General features: G+C 43.6%; 1 protein-coding gene across 3 annotated transcripts in view; it reads left to right on the forward strand.

Moving 5' to 3' along the window:
• The window catches only part of DCLK3 (doublecortin like kinase 3), an 82,267-nt gene that overhangs the window by 1,000 nt on the left and 64,607 nt on the right, over positions 1 to 16,660 (forward strand). The gene's annotated exons all lie outside the window — the stretch shown is intronic.

Raw genomic sequence — 16,660 nt, forward strand, 5'->3', positions numbered from 1 at the left:
GACGACCGATCGGCCGATTGTAGGCTTGTTAGTATGATGCTTCCGACAGCCGACAGCGCATTTTTCGGCCCGAACAGAATCTGTTGTGCAGGCTTTAAAATTTTTGTATGCCGACACCAGAACGGCCGATTGTTCGCCAGTCAGTACAGAATTCAGCCGACAATCAGCAGATTTGCAAGACTGGGCAAGCTCAGAAAAGAAAAAACACAGGGAAACCATCACATGACATCACTTCTGCAGTCGGCTGTTGTTGGCCGACAAAATTCGTGTGCAGTCTTTTGGCACTTTTCAGCGGACAGGACATCCCTGGACAAAAGACGGCCGATCGGTCGGCCGACGATCGGTACGTGTGTACGGGGCTTTAATGTGCATTCTGTGATGCAAAATATTCACTATCTAGAGCTTTTAAATGCTGACAAATATTTTGACAGTTCTTACCGAAATTTTTTCCCTGAATATTTAGAGTAGTTTTACTAATGATCAGTTATGCAAAAAAATTAAACTGTTTTTTATTTTTATTTTAACCAAAAGGGAACAAACAACATAGAGTCAAGTGAATCTTATATTTAAGTATACAAATAATACACTGTATTTACTCTCCAAGCTGAAGAGTTTACAATTATAGAGAATTTGAAATGGTAGGGATTGTGTGACTTGTTAAAAAATGGCATCTCAGAGAGTGACCCTCTAATCAAAGATGATTATTGAAATGCAACGTGTTGTTTGTCTGTATGTGGACATTCGTCCAAATGACTGGGGTTTAGATACATAAATAAATAAATAAATCCTTTGATGTGTCTTGTATGAAGGAACTTGTGTGAAGGAACTTGAGCACAGACCCCCTAACCTCAACCCCATTGCACACTTTTGGGATTAATTGAAATGTCAATTGCGAGCCAGGTCTTCTTATCCAACGTCAGTATCTGACCTCACAAATGCTCTTTTGTTTTCAAAGCCACAATATCTTGTGAAAAGATATTTAAATATTTTGTGTGGGGGCTGTTATAGCTGTAAAATGAAGGGGGGTGACCCCAGTAATAACTCTGATGAGGTTGAAGAGGAATTTCCAACATGCTCATATACGTGTGATGGTCAGGTTTGGATCAATATGGGGCCTAAGGGTAGAGGGGAAAAAAGGAAAGGGAAAGAAGGAGAAAAAAAAAAAATCAGAGATTGTGGAAAAGGAAAAAATACTGAAAGTAGTGGTCTCTCCTTGTCCACACACTGGGGACTCGATGCTAAGCAACTATGAGGAGATAGAAAAAGTGGGTGCCTAGATAACACTATGAAGGTTAATTCACGCAATTTCTTTTATTGTTTTCTAGAAATATGACTAAGATAATAAGTGGTCAGTCGGCTCTTTGGGGAGGAATGTAAATCTGTAACTTTGTCTAGCAATATTTTTAATGTTTTGGTATACATGGAAATGCAGCTTTTCTCAGCCTTGCGATGATTTGATGATTTATATATTATGAAGAGAACATCTGACTCATAAGTGAGTCAAGCAAGACTGAATCATACCAGACTGACCCTTATTCTGACAGCGAGAACCTAGAGTTAGTTGATGTAAGCTAAATATCCTTTCGTTCATAAAACTGGTAGTTTTATATTGCAAAACTTCCACTCTTGTGTATACAGTATATCTTGATGGATTGAAATGCATTACAAAAAATAGTAAATGCTTGTAATTAAAGAGAAACTGTAATGCTTTGGGTTAAATATAATTTCGAAAGCTTTCAGTACAGTACTTTGTAAATGATTTAATGATGGAATGTTCTGAAAAATAATGCAATGAAAAGTTTTTATTTATAAATTGGCAATTGACAAAATACGGTACTGTGCAAAAGAGTAAAAATGCTTTCAACAATATTTATTTTAATTGTTGATTTTTATTTGCAAAATGCAAAGTGAATGAACAGAAGAAAAATCTTAAGCAAGGGTGTGACTACCATTTGACTTCAAACCAGCACCAATTCTTACACTTGCACAAAGTCAGGGATTTTGTAGGATTAGAGTCAGGTGTATGATTAACCAATTAAACCAAGCAGGTGCCAATGATGAGCTATGTAGTTTGAAACACAGTAATTAACTAAAACAGAAACAGCTGTGTAGAGAGAGTTAAAACTGGGGGAGGAACAGCCAAACACTGGTACTAAGGTGAGGTTGTCAAAGACCATTTGGTGTCACAGGACATACATTATGGCAAGACTGAGCATAGCAACAAGACACAAGGTAGTTATACTGCATCAGCAAGGTCCCTCCAAGCAAAGGTTTAAAGATGGGCTGTTCAAGCTCTTTTGAAGAAGCTCAAAGAAAAGGGCAACCTTGAAGCCCGTAGACAGAGTGGTCAGCCAAGGAAACTTAATGCAGCAGATGAAAGACACATAATGCTTACTTCTCTTCGACATTGGAAGATGTCCAGGAGTGCCATCAGCACAGAACTGGTGAAAACCAGTGGGACTTTGGTATACCCATCTACTGTCTGGAGGAGTCTGGTCAGAAGTGGTCTTCATGTAAGAATTGCAGACAAAAAGCCATATCTCTTATGTGGAAACAAGGCTAAGCCACTCAACTATGCACAACAACATAGGAACTGGGGTGCAGGAAGATGGCAGCAGGTGCTCTAGACTGATGAGGCAAAATGTAAAATATTTGGTTGTAGCAGGAGGCAGTTTGTTAGCGAAGTGAAGCATGGCAAAGGTTCCTTTTGGGGCTGCATTTCTGCAAATGAAGTTGGAGATTTGGTCAGGATCAATGGTGTCCTCAATGCTGAGAAATACAGGCAGATACTTATCCATTTTGCCATACCATCAGGGAGGCACGTGATTGGCCTCCAGATTTACTCTGCAGCAGGACCAGGACCCCAATCAGGCGCCTCCATAAACATATTGCATGCTCTATATTACTAAAAGTAATGGGACGCTTGCCTTTAAACACACATGAACTTTAATGGCATCCCAGTCTTAGTCCGTAGGGTTCAATATTGAGTTGGCCCACGCTTTGCAGCTATAACAGCTTAAACTCTTCTGAGAAGGCTGTCCACAAGGTTAAGGCATATGTCTATGGGAATATTTGACCATTCTTCTAGAGGCACATTTGTGAGGACAGGCACTGATGTAGATGAGAAGACCTGGCTCCCAGACTCCACTCTAATTCATGCCAAAGGTGTTCTATGGGGTTGAAGTCAGGACTCTGTGCAGGCCAGTCAAGTTCCTTCACCCCAAACTTGCTCATCTATGTCTTTATAGACCTTGTTTGTGCACTGGTGCGCAGTCATGTTGTAATGTTGGAACAGGAAGGGGTCATCTCCAAACTGTTCCCACAAAGTTGGGAGCAGGAAATTGTCCAAAATGTCTTGGTATGCTGATGCCTTAAGAGTTCCATTCACTAGAACTAAGGGACCAAGCCCAACCCCTGAAAAACAACCCCACACCATAACCCCCCCCCCCCCCCAACAAATGATTTGTAAAATAAACTATAACAAACTAAAAATGCTTTTTAGTTAATATTTTTTTTATATACATTTTTAATATATAGAGCAAACGCACCGATCTGTTAATGTCTGTCTCCATGCTTTATTTTTGTTGAGAAATCTCTACCCCCCCCCCCCCTAGCTTTTCTAGCTGTGGCCATCCTGAGTAAAGGAAGGAATCCAACTGCCCCTAGCTCCTGATGAAAGAATAAAACATGCTATGATGACTCCTGGGATATATGACATAATTTTAGCCAAGGCCAAAAACCAGGACACAACTGTAGAAATGTAAAAAATAAAAAGATTTAAAACTGGCAGCAGTAAAAGTAGTTCATGTTGATTGAGAGAGGTTAGTTCCATTTTAAAGAGCAAGAGTGGAACAGAAAATGTGGGTCAGAGATAAAGTTTACTGCTTTAAATTTGTATTCTATATCATGCTGCCCAAAGTTTCAAAGGTGCTCAGATGCTTGAGAGGGAATTGAACAATGTTTGGAGGTGTGTACATTTTTTTGCTGCTGAATGTGCTATTTTTCTATGCGATAGATAGGTTTACTTTGAAAGCAGATTGTAAATCTGAATTGGTTAGGCTTAGCCATGCATTTGTCAAGATTGGTCAGATTTACCAATCTGACCTAAATAAGATGGGATAGATAGACTGATCTTAAAGCCAGTTAAACTTTTGTGGGCTTTATACTATAAAGCAGCCCTTTTTAACCAGGATGCCTTCAGGTTTCTTCAGGGTGGCCTTGGCAAAATTGTTAAAAAATGCTCAAAAGTTGTATGCAAGCCAGCAGGTGAATTGAGCCTGCCTTTTAGTTACACAAAGCCACAGGATTTTATTGTACACCATTACAACCTTCCAGCCACTGGTGCCCGAACAACAAATTATATTGTCAGTTGATAAGGAGGATGTCGGACGCCTTCACAGCATCCTTGTTTGCCCCCTTCTCTGCCCCTTTCTGCCGACACTGAGGTCATATTAGCTGAATAAAGGACAGAATCTGTGAGAAAAGAGAAACCCTGGAATACTAGTCAGCAGTGGCGTAGCGTGGGGCGGGGCTGCCCCGTGTGCAACAATTGGAGGGGCCCATCCTGTGCCAGTGTCACTCTCTCAATCTTTAATATTTAAACTACTGAATGTGTCACTCCAGCCGCCATCTTCAGGCTCAGCGATTGCTGGTGGGTGTCCTGTGATTGGGCGAACATGGTCATGTGCGGTGGCGGGGCTGGCCAGTGGCGTAGCGTTGGTGGTGCATGCGCAAACGGTCGCTTCAGGAGTCCCACCTCGCCATCTGAGTCGCCGTCTTCTCCGTGTGGCAGAGAAGATGGATCATCAAAGAAAACACCGGTGAGAGGTGAGAGTAATTTTGCTGGCCTGGGGGGAGTGGACACGGTCTGGGGGAGAAGGCGTAGTGAACAGTGGAGTGTAGTGGTCAGTGTAGTGGGTTTTGTAGTGAACAGTGTAGTGGTCAGTGTGGTGTAGTGAGTAGTGTAGTGGACAGGGTATTGTATGGGAAGCGGTCATTGTAGTGTAGTGTGTAGTGTAGTGTAGTGGTCGATGTAGTGTAGTGGACAGTGTAGTGTAGTGGTCGATGTAGTGTAGTGGACAGTGTAGTGTAGTGGTCAATGTAGTGTAGTGGACAAAGTAGTGGACAGTGTAGTTTAGTATAGGGGTCAGTGTAGTGTAGTGGGTAGTTTAGTGTAATGGTCAGTGTAGTGTGGTGGGTAGTGCAGTGGTCAGTATAGTGTATTGGACAGTGTAGTGGACAGTGTAGTGTAGGGGACAGTTTAGTGGTCAGTGTAGTGTAGTGGACAATGTAGTGTATTGGACAGTGTAATGTAGTGGACAGTGTAGTCTAGTGGACAGTGTAGTGTAGTAGTAAGTGTAGTGGACAGTGTAGTGTAATAGTCAGTGTAGTGTAGTGGACAGTGTAGTGTAGTGGACAGTGTAGAGTAGTGGTCAGTGCATTGTAGTGTAATGGTCAGTATAGTGTAGTGTGTAGTGGTCAGTGTAGTGGAAAGTGTAGTGTAGTGGACAGTATAGTGGTCAGTGTAGTGTAGTGGACAGTGTAGTACAGTGTAGTGTAGTGGAGTGGACAGTGTAGTGGTCAGTGTAGTTTTCAGTATAGGTATCAAGTATGTTGGTGTATTGGTCATGTAGGAATCAGGTAGGTCAGTGTAGTGGACAGTGTAGGAATCAGGTAGGTTAATGTAAGGGTCAGTGTCGTAGACAGGTAGGTCAGTGTAAGGGGTTAATGTTGTGGACAGGTAGGGCAGTGTAGAGGTCATTGCAGGGGCCAGTATAGGAATCTGGTAGGTTAGCTTGGTGGACAGGTAGGTTAGTGCAGGAATCCGGTAGGTTGGTGTCCCAGGGGAGTGGACACGATCTGGGGAGGAGGCGTAGTAAACAGTGGAGTGTAGTGTAGTGGATTTTGTAGTGAACAGTGTAGTGGCCAGTGTGCTGTAGTGGGTAGTGTAGTGTAGTGGTCATTGTAGTGTAGTGGGTATTGTAGTGGACAGAGTAGTGGTCAGTGTAGTGTACTGTAATAGTCAGTGTAGTGTAGTGTAGTGGAGTGGTCAGTGTAGTGGAGTGGGTAGTGTAGTGGACAGTGTCGTGTAGTGTAGTGGTCAGTGTAGTGGTCAGTGTAGTGTAGTGGTCAGTGTAGTCTAGTGGACAGTGTAGTGTAGTAGTAAGTGTAGTGGACAGTGTAGTGTAATAGTCAGTGTAGTGTAGTGGACAGTGTAGGGTAGGGACGGATTGCACCTAAATGGGGTGGGTGCTGCCGTACTGGGTGCGAGGATGGCCAAAAAGTTAGAGGGGCTTTTAAACTAGGGAATGGGGGGGGAGGGTACAGATGTAGAATTAGCCAGTGGAAAGCAAGTTTCAGAGGGCAGAAATGGGGGCATTAGCGGTAGGGTGTTCGGAGCCCCTATACCCAGGGTGGGTACGGGGAAAAATCAAGAGAGCAGCCTAAAAACATCAAAATTACGAGGCTTATATACCAATGCCAGAAGCCTGGCCAACAAGATGGGAGAGCTGGAGCTGCTGATGTTTGAGGAGGACTTAGATTTTGTGGGGATAACTGAGACTTGGTTTGACAGCTCTCATGACTGGATGGCGACCATTCAGGGGTATTCCCTTTATCGCAGAGATAGAGAGGGTAAAAAAGGGGGAGGGGTATGTTTGTATATTAAGAACAGTATACAGGTAAATATGAGGGATGATATTAATAATGGAGCTATGGACGAGGCAGAATCCCTATGGGTAGAGCTTCAAAGGAAAGGCACGGTGGGGAAGGTAATATTGGGCGTATGCTATAGGCCCCCAAACCAGAGGGAGGAGGGTGAGGTGGACCTCATGTTACAGATAGGATTGGCAGCAAGGATGGGAAATGTCATTATAGTGGGGGACTTTAATTATCCTGATATAGACTGGGCAGAAGGAACCGCGCATTCAGCCAAGGCTCGGCAGTTCCTAAATGTTTTGCAGGACAATTTCATGGGTCAGATGGTGAATGCACCGACAAGAAACAATGCGGTACTTGACCTACTGATTACCAACAATACAGACCTGCTCACGTATATAGAAATACGGGACAACTTAGGGAACAGTGACCATAGGTCAATTGGTTTCAGTATTAATTACAGTAATAGGAAACACAAGGGTAATATAAGGACACTGAATTTCAAAAGAGCCAATTTCCCTAAACTGCGCTCGCTGCTAGAAAATATCAAATGGGATAGAACCCTGGGAACAAAGAACACGGAGGAAAAATGGGAGTGCTTCAAGAGCATACTTAACAAGGGGGTGGGCCAGTGCATTCCACAGGGAAATAAATTTAAAAGAGCAAAACTAAACCCTGGGTGGCTAAACTCCAACATAAAAATGTATATTAGAGCTAAAGAAAAGGCCTTCAAAAAATACAAGACTGAGGGGTCATTGGCAGCATTCAAGCATTACAAAGAGTGTAATAAGAAATGTAAAGATGAAATCAGGGCGGCTAAATTGGAACACGAGAGACATATAGCGGAGGAGAGTAAAAAGAACCCCAAGAAGTTCTTTAAGTATATAAACAGTAAGAAAGCGAGGCCAGAACACATTGGCCCCATAAAAGATGATAAAGGAAAAATGGCCACTGAGGACAGAGAAAAGGCGGAAGTGTTAAATAATTTCTTTTCTTCAGTCTTCACAAAGGAATCGGGGGGCTACACGAACCCCGCTTGTAAGGCCGAACTAAATAATACACCTCAGGAAGTGACGCCATGGCTAACAGAGGATAGACTTAGAGCTAAACTAGAGAAACTTAACATAAATAAATCCCCGGGACCGGATGGCTTGCACCCAAGGGTTCTAAATGAGCTCAGTCAGGTGATTGCCAGACCATTATTCTTGATCTTTAAGGATAGTTTACAGACAGGTATGGTGCCAGCTGATTGGAAAAAAGCCAACGTGGTACCAATATTTAAAAAGGGGCCGAGATATATCCCGGGTAACTATAGGCCGGTCAGCCTAACATCAGTAGTCTGCAAAATTTTGGAGGGGATGATAAGGGACCACATACAAGACTTTAGTAATGAAAACGGTATTATAAGTAGTAATCAGCATGGATTCATGAAAAATCGTTCATGCCAAACCAATCTATTAACCTTCTACGATGAAGTGAGCTGCCACTTAGATAAAGGTAAGCCTGTGGATGTGGTGTATCTGGACTTTGCAAAGGCCTTTGACACCGTTCCCCACAAACGCTTACTGTACAAACTAAGGAAGGTAGGTATGGACCATAAGGTGAGTACCTGGATAGAGAACTGGCTCCAGGGGAGAGTACAGAGGGTGGTGATTAATGGGGAGTACTCGGATTGGGCGGGTGTGGAAAGTGGGGTCCCCCAGGGTTCTGTCCTGGGACCAATCCTGTTTAATTTATTCATAAATGATCTAGAGGAGGGGATATCTAGTACAATCTCAGTATTTGCAGATGATACTAAATTAGGCATGCCAATATCTTCTATGCAGGATGTGGAAATCTTGCAAGCAGACCTGAACAAAATAACGGGGTGGGCAACTACATGGCAGATGAGATTTAATGTAGAAAAATGTAAAGTAATGCACTTGGGGGCCAGAAACCAGAAAGCAAGCTACTCACTAGGGGGGGAACCTCTGGGTGAGTCTAGGATGGAAAGGGACCTGGGGGTACTGGTAGACAACAGGCTTGGAAGTGGCATGCAATGCCAAGCCGCTGCAAGCAAAGCCAACAGAATACTGGGTTGTATAAAAAAGGGGATTCACTCCAGAAATAAAGAGATTATTCTTCCACTCTACAAGACTCTGGTCCAGCCACATCTGGAGTATGCTGTCCAGTTCTGGGCACCGGTCCTTAGGAAGGATGTGCTGGAACTGGAGAAAGTCCAGAGAAGGGCAACAAAAATAATTAGGGGAATGGAGGACATCGGCTATGAGGAAAGACTACAAGCACTGAACCTATTCTCTCTGGAGAAAAGACGCTTGAGGGGGGATATGATATCAATGTACAAATACTGTACTGGCGACCCTAGCATAAGGAACAAACTATTTAATGTAAGGGAATACAATAAGACACGTGGCCACTCACTAAAACTAGAGGAAAGGCGGTTTAACCTTAAAGTGCGTAAGGGGTTCTTCACTGTAAGAGCGGTAAGGATGTGGAATTCTCTTCCGCAAGCAGTCGTATCAGCGGGGAGCATTGATAGTTTCAAAAAACTATTGGATGGACACCTTAAAGACCACAACATACAGGGGTATACAATGTACGGTTAAAAGCACACACACACATAGGTTGAACTGGATGGACTTGTGTCTTTTTTCAGCCTCACTAACTATGTAACTATGTAGTGTAGTGGTCAGTGTAGTGTAGTGGTCAGTGTAGTGGTCAGTGTAGTGTAGTGGTCAGTGTAGTGTAGTGTGAGGTATCATTGCGAACGTCAGATCATGGTCAGTAATTCTAGCACAAGACCTCCTCTGTAAATGTAAAGTAGTAACCTGTGAAGGCTTTTAAAGCATCACCTATAGATGGATACATTGACATCGCTTGTCGCCACCTAAAGCGGCTGGGGTGGGACAAATTTAGATGGGGGTGGGGGGCGTCCGATTTTAATCTTTCCTAGGGCACCCAAAATAAACCACTGTCTTAGCCTGTCATAGATGTAATACACTTTTACACTAGTAAAGAATGTGTGCCTGCAACTTACATAGTGAAGTATAAAGCCAATTTTCCACTGAACAAGAGCTGACCTAGACACGTGAATTAAAAATAAATAATATATCCCCTTATTGTGTAACAATGATGTAAAGAGCCAAATGAGGCTTCTTAATGGCAAGACAGTATAACCTTACTATCTGTTCTTACCAGAGTATTTATCATTGTAAGGTGCTTTAACAGTAAGCTAATACCACTTTCATATATGACTTACAAATAGCGATTGCATTCCAAGTATTCTTACATTAAAGTAATTGAAGTATTTGGGTTGATGGTTTGCTATGGTATAAACTTTCCCTATGTAAAATTTACTTACTGAAAGGGAATGCCTGTGATAAGATTTATTTCCATCACACTATGCAAATGTAATAAGGAGAGTTTAGTTACAGTACAGATCATTTTCGTGTTGAGTTCAGCCCTAGTTATACCATTCTCTTGCACTTCACTGTTAATTATTTACATTAAAACCAATAGTGTCATTGCTGATCTTATATTACCTGATGTAGATTACACCTTGCACATAATGGAAGAATGTGTGCAACTTAAGCAAAGTAACATCAGTATTTAAAACTTGTTCATTAGGAGCACATGGATCAGACATGCATATCTCCAAGCAGAGAGGGGCAAAGACGCAGTGTTCTGTGTTAATGTTACTTGTCACAGATACCCCCACATGTAATTCAGGTTCTAGGTTAAATTGTAAACAGGTGGTGAGCAGTAAAATTGTTGTAGTACTGGGTTCGTGGTGTATGCATTATAACAGATTATTTTAGTATTTTCAGTATGCTGATAGATTGAGAATGTTTTCCATTTTAACCACTTTACCACCGGAGGATTTTCCTGCTAAAAGACCAGGGGTTATTTTGCGATTTTTTACTGCGTGACTTTAACGGACAATCGCGCGGTCGTGCGACGCTGTACCTAAACGAATTTCACGTCCTTTTTTTCCCACAAACAGAGCTTTCTTTTGGTGGTATTTGATCACCTGTGCGATTTTTTGATCACGCGCTATAAACAAAAAAAGAGCGTAATTTTTGCAAAAACAACAATATTTTTCACTTTTTTTAATATGAAATTCCCCCAAAAAAAAATGTAAAAATCAAAATTTTTTAAAATTTTCGGCCAATTTGTTTTATGCTACCTATGTTTGGTAAAAAAAATCGCAAAAAGCGTATTTTGATTGGTTTGCGCAAAAGTTATCGCGTTTACTAACAAAGGGAAAGATTTTTGTCATTTTTGGTGTTTTTTTTTTTAACGAGTAATGGCGGCGATCTGCGATTTTTTTTGCGGTACTGCGACATTGCGACGGACAGATCGGACCCTTGACTGACATTTTTGACACTTTTGGGGGTACCAGTGACATTACTGCAGTAATCAGTGCTATATATATGCACTGTTACTGCAAAAATGACACTGGCAGGGAAGGGGTTAACAGTATTGGACAGGGAGGGGTTAAGTGTGTCCTAGGGGCGTGATTCTAACTGTGCAGGGACAGGTCTACTAGTGTAAAAACAAAGATCAACAGTTCTACATAGTAGAACTGTTTGATCTTCACTTTTACACAGGGAGAACTGACAGGTGGCTTGTTTACACAAGCCGCTCTGTCTTTCTCCCGCTGTAGCGGCGATCGTAGTGTGACCGGCGGACATCGGGTCCGCCAGTCACACTCCCGCACTCCTCCGTGAACGAGCCGAGGCGGGCACGCGCCTCGGCGGGCGCGCGCCCGCCCGCTATTGGCTCTGGAAGGAGTGACAGGCGAGCGACGTAGACCTACGTCACTCTGCCTGGCCGGGGCCGACTGCCGCAGTAAATATACTGTGCGCAGTCGGCAAGCGGTTAAAGCCAAACTCCAGAATACCTTTCACAATAATCTCTCCTGTTGTTTCTAATTATGATACTCTTTTAGTCATCCAATACCCAAAGCTGATAAAAAATGTATATATATGTGTAGCACTACTCCCTTGGGAGCTGCTGATTATGGGTTCCCCTGGGTTACCATCAGCAACAACATGACAGTTCAACATTTTCCCAAGTGTTTTTGCTCAGTCAGGAAACAGTCCAGTAGCTTTGGTTTTTGTGTTTTTATTGAGAACTTGGAGAAGGGAATGAGTGGGAAACTCCAACTTGTATAACTATGCACAATCTGCTGGGACAACTGAATATTGCTGAATGCGGCAAGGCTGCTGCTTCACCTTGTCAGTAGCGGGGAAGTGGTAGTTAATGAACTATAGAGATAACTTGACTGTACTGCAGAACAATCTTCAGGGCCCTTCCTGGCACCCCTTTTGTACCTACTCTTCAGGGCTTTTACTACACTGCAACCCCTTTACTATGATACTCTCCGTGTAAGCTAGCTCCTTGATCCCCTGACTTCACTGGAGTGGCCTCCCTTCCTGGGCCAGACCCTTTGGCAAGTCCCCGAGTACTCACGGACACTGTTTTTCCTGAGAGACTCTGCCAGCAACTCCACTGTTAGCACTCTGGATCCTCTGCAGCTCAGCTCCACACCTGGTTCACTAGGCCGACTGCCTAAGACCACCTTCCTCTCACACTGCAGGAGGAGATAGAGCCGTCCACCTCCCCCTGGGACTCTGCTTCCCGCCAAACACACCCTGTCACATGTCCCCTCCGCTCTTATGAGCAATTCCAGGATGCATTGTAAGAATGCCCTCCCACTGGGACTCCCATAAAAGCTAATGTGTCACTGGCTGGGTTTCCTCCACTGTCCAACACACTCCCTCATTGGATACAGTGGGGACACTCCCTCAGATCCAGTGAATCACACCTGGAAACATGTGACAGGCAACCTAAAGATCAGGCTCCTCTGATAAGCAGAAGGAGCATAGATGCATTTACCTAGCACCTACCTAGCTAGGAGGGTGCTACATATGTTTTAGAGATTTCATCCAAATCTTCAGTTCCTTGTGGTTGACAAACAATTTACACCACATGTCATTGCCCCCTTTCTCTCCTCAGCACCTGGAAACTATGCAACCCATGGTGCATTGGGATGTTCGTTTCTGGTTGGGGGTCACTTGGGTTGGTCTGTGTCTTCTGTCTTTGCCCGTAATACTCACACTCCTCCGTCATCTGGCCACACACTGTTCCTTAGAATATGCCATCAACCAAAGAGCTGCTTGAACTGCACAGGGGTGGTGAGGGGACTGGCCATGCTGATGATGAGAGAGGAGCCACTAGTGTCTGGTCTTCTGGACCGGAACTTAAAGTTAAAGAGCACTCAAGCAGTGACTTTCAAGAATAATCTGATGAAAAGGATGCTGCTGTAAGGTAAAGAGATAAAAAAAATTAGTACATGTAGACATATGCCTACCACACTTGTGAAGATTTTGCCCAGAACGTAGTTTTTTTGAGGTAATAGTATTTACCTGGGAATGGGCAAAAGTAATTAAAGTGTTACTAAACCCAGGACCCTGCTTTTACAATACCTGGTCTCCCACAGCAAACAAAACATGGAAATGCAATTATTTTAGTAACTATAAACTGCAAAATACCCATTCTCTTCAGCAGTTCGAGCAGTCTTGTGACTCTTACCAGTGTCCAGCCAAGTACTGGTTAACCACTTCAATACAGGGCACTTTCACCTCCTTCCTGCCCAGGCCAATTTTCCCCTTTTAGCGCTGTTGCATTTTGAATGACAATTGCGCGGTCATGCAACACTGTACCTAAACCAAATTTATGTCATTTTCCCCCCACAAATAGAGCTTTCTTTTGGTGGTATTTAAATACCTCTGGGTTTTTTCCTTTTTGCTAAACAAATAAAAAAGACCGAAAAGTTTGAAAAAAAAAAGTTTTTTTGTTTATGGTATACAATTTTGTAAATAAATAATTTTTTTCCTGCACTGATGAGACTGCACTGACAGGCACTGATGAGGAGGCACTGATGGGGCGGCACTGATAGGCGGCACTGATAGGCACTGATATGTGGCACTGATAGGTATCACTGATATGCAGCATTGGTGGGCACTGATAGGTGGCACTGCTGGGCACTGATAGGCGGCATTGATAGGCGGCACTGATGGGCACTGATAGGCGGCACTTATCGGCACTGACGGGTGGCACTGATGGGCACTAATGGGCACTGATAGGCGGCACTGGTGGGCAATAATGGGCACTGGTGGGCGACACTGATAGATGGCAATGATGGGTACTGGTGGGCAGCACTGATAGGGAGGGCACTGGCGGGCAGCACTGATGGGGAGGGCAATGGGGGGCTCCCTGAGCCCTGATTGCCATCCCTGGTGGCCATAGTGGGCATCCCTGGGGTCATGGTGGGCATCCCTGGGGTCATGGGTGGGCATCCCTGGTGGTTCTAGTGGCACCCCCCCGAGGGTCTGCATGGGTAATCAATGATCTGATTACCAGTGCCGACCCCCCCCCCATCAGGGGAGCCACCGATCGGCGCTCCTTTACTCGTGCCTAAGGAAAGCCGATCAACGGCTCTTCCTGTTTACTATGTGACCAGCCGTGATTGGACACAGCTGGTCACATGGTAAAGAGCCTACGTCAGTAGGCTCTTTACCGAGATCGGAGATGCAGGGTGTCAGGCTGACACCTCGCATCACTGATCGCCGCTCTGCGCGCCCCCGTCATATGACGTCCGGTCAGGATAATACAACCACATTCCCGCCGTCAATCTCCTATAGGGCGGGCGGGAAGTGGTTAAAGCTTGTAGGAGGAGCTTTCTGACTGACCTATGAGACTGCAAGACCCCTGACCCTCTGCCTGGACAGTGCTGATTGGCCCCTGTGCCAATCACATGCATCCTCCCAAGAAAAAAAAAAAACCTCTTTAGCCATATACACCAAACTGAGCATATGCAGCCTGACTCCATAGACTCTGTGTTATCAAGAAATTACCAGGAGTCAGGGGAATAAGGAGAAGATCAGAGAAACCAGGATCAAACAGCCTTTTTACACAATGTGCAGGATTAACCCGTTTCTCAGTGAGTATAACAAGCATGCTTTACTGCATATACAGACTGATTTTACTGTTGTAGGTTTAGTAACACTTTATTGTAGAGTGCAGGCATAATTTTGGGGCAGGTGACGCCTCTATAGAGAACATTGTGGACTCAGATGGATGAACTGACATAAGGCTCAGGTTCACACCTATGCTTTATTTGGTGCTTTTTGTAAAAAAGGCACTACAGTTCATTTACTATGGTTTCCTATGGGGACACATTCACATCTATGCTTTTTCAGCCATTGTGTTTTTGGAAAGGGTCAGGGACTTTTTTAAATGTTGCTTTTTTGGTTCAATAGAATTCAGTGGAGAAGCTGCAGAAAAGCATGTAGTGCATTTTTTACGTGATTTTGCCACAATTGTATCGCAATTTTTCTGCGACTGCGCTTTGCATTTTCTTAGTCTGCCCAACAACAAATTGACCAAAAAAAGCATAAAAATGCAAAGCGCAAATCGGGGGAAAATTGCATGTGCAAAAACACAAAATGCACTGCCTAAAGCCCTGTACACATGATAGGAAAATCGGAGGTAAAATTTCGTCCAACTAACGATCTGCCGATTTTCGGATTGCTAGTATAGTGCTTTCGACAGCCAATTACAAATTTTTGGATGACAAATTTAATTGTGCAGGCTATAAAATTTTTATCGAACGTGAACACAACGTCTGGTTTTCGTTTTAATTAGTACAGTTTTTGTCCAGAAAAAGAATTGCAAGTGCAAGACTACGCATGCTCGGAAATGAAAGAGTAAATACAAAACAATTCAACACATGACATCACTTCTGAAGTTGAATTCTATCGTACGAGAATTTTCGTATGAAAGTAGCCTCTACACTTTTGATATGAGACTAGCATGCAACAAAAAAAGGGCGAAAATTTGTCCGATAATCTGATCGTGTGTATGAGACTAGCTGCATTAAGAACATATTTTAATACTGAATCCATGATTATGCACAATAATATACATAATACTGCAGTAACTTATATAATTTATTTTTGGATGCAACTAATGTAAGTACCTGAATTTGGCATTGTATCGGACTTTTGGGTGTGCTGTGTGCACATAGGTTGACAAGGAGGCTGCTAATAAAAGATAGAGCAGAAAGATTACCTCATCAGTCTGATGCCTTTCCTTCATTGTCCAGTTACAGGCTGTAGGGATGGAGTTGACAAGACTGTATTGCTTTAAACCAACATGTCTGTGCTTCCTGATAGGAATGAATGTGTACGTTCAGAGATGTATAGTAACGAGGTAGAACTACTTCACTACTGTACTTAAGTACTAAAAGGCAGTATCTGTACTTTACTAGAGTATCATTTTTTTCTCCTACTTCCACTTTTACTTTAGTACATATTTTCGATGAGTTTAATACGTTTACTTCGATATTTTTTTTGTATCTGCTGCATCATTACAATTATAAAAATGTTATGAATCATTCCATTCCAAACCCGCACCCGCTGACTTTTTTTACTCGAGTCTCACTGTCTCTGAGACTCACAAGTCACGACCAATCCCCGACACGATGCGATGGCTCAGGGGCAGAGCCTCGCCGCCTCTGCCCTCCCTCGGCTCGGCCTGAGTCCCGCCTCCCGCTCGGCTCTCAAGTGAAGTGGTGGTGGTGAGAGAGGAGAGACACCTGCCTGCGGAGTGATCTCTCTGGGCCCTGGCTGGGGGAGGGACTGTGAGTTACTAGAGTCTAGATTACTAGACTGTCTCTGGGCACTGTGCAGTGCGGCCGCCCAGTGCGGGAGAACTGGATGGAGGTAGGAATATATTCTTCTTTCAGCAGGGGGGACTGGACTGGGGACTGTGGAGAGAGAGGCTGGATGACTCGAGACAGCCTAAGGTAGGAGAAGTAAGAACTGTCTTGAAGTCAAGTCACTCACTAAGGGGATCAGATCTTTCTCTTACGTCCTCCGACAGTCGCCGCCTCTTCATATTCGTCACATAGGGGGTATTAGACTTTGCTCCGAAG

The sequence above is a fragment of the Pelophylax lessonae genome, assembly GCF_965119305.1.
Source record: "Pelophylax lessonae genome assembly, chromosome: 5".
Classification (NCBI taxonomy): Eukaryota; Metazoa; Chordata; class Amphibia; order Anura; family Ranidae; genus Pelophylax; species Pelophylax lessonae.